Source organism: Tupaia chinensis, unplaced genomic scaffold (assembly GCF_000334495.1).
Source record: "Tupaia chinensis unplaced genomic scaffold, TupChi_1.0 Scaffold000659_1, whole genome shotgun sequence".
Taxonomy (NCBI): domain Eukaryota; kingdom Metazoa; phylum Chordata; class Mammalia; order Scandentia; family Tupaiidae; genus Tupaia; species Tupaia belangeri.
The window spans coordinates 1,843,556-1,844,447 of record NW_006160181.1 but is presented as its reverse complement, the minus strand read 5'-3'; positions in this window follow the sequence as shown (position 1 = coordinate 1,844,447).

The following is an 892-nucleotide window of genomic DNA, read 5'->3' as shown; positions in this document are numbered from 1 at the left end:
AATGCCGAGGAAACAACATTTTTTGATTTTTGTTTGGTACAGATATACTATTCTGCTACTGGGCTAAAAGCCCTTAAAGGTTGAGGACTATATCTGAGATTAGAAGAGGAGAAATAAAAGGAAGATAGGACATCTCTTAGTTTAATAGACATTTAAATGTTGTACACTCTTTCTAGACAAGCAGTATATGGAGGAAAGGATATTATTTAAACATATATATATATTCCAAGTTCATACCATATAGTAGATTCTCAGTAAATGTTTGTCAACAAATAAAATTAATTGATCAATGGATGACTGCTCCTAATCCAAAATAATATAATATTTCTGACTTTTTCTTATTATTCACTAACAAGATTTTTAAAAAAGACTCTTAATTCCCATTGTCTTTTTTTTTTTTTTTTGCCACAGGGCTAACCCGGCCGATACAGAGATTTTGAAAGAGAGGAGAAAGCATCTCCCAATGGGAATGGTCATCTACAATTTCTTCTCCTCTGTCTCTTACTCTTTTCAAGATTTTCAGCATGTATGCACAGGAACCCAGAGTATTTCCCAAACCACCAGGTCTGGAACAAGTGGGATCCAACTACCTTAAATACCAGGCCATGGAACAAACATCCCTTCCCCTCATTGCATTCTAACTTAAAAATAATTATGCTTTCCAGTATTGGGAGGGCATACCATATATTCTAAAGAGAATTTTCACTACTCTAATTTTATAGTTTTTACATTTTTTTCTTTTTTTAATAATAAAGCATGTGCACATGAATGTGACAGTAGGAAGAAACAGAGAAGCTCTCTCCACAGGGTGCAGTCTAACTCTGATCCCACCTCTAGTCCTCCAATACTCCAGAAACTGAGAATTGTCCACCTCTATATCGTAACAGTAAGG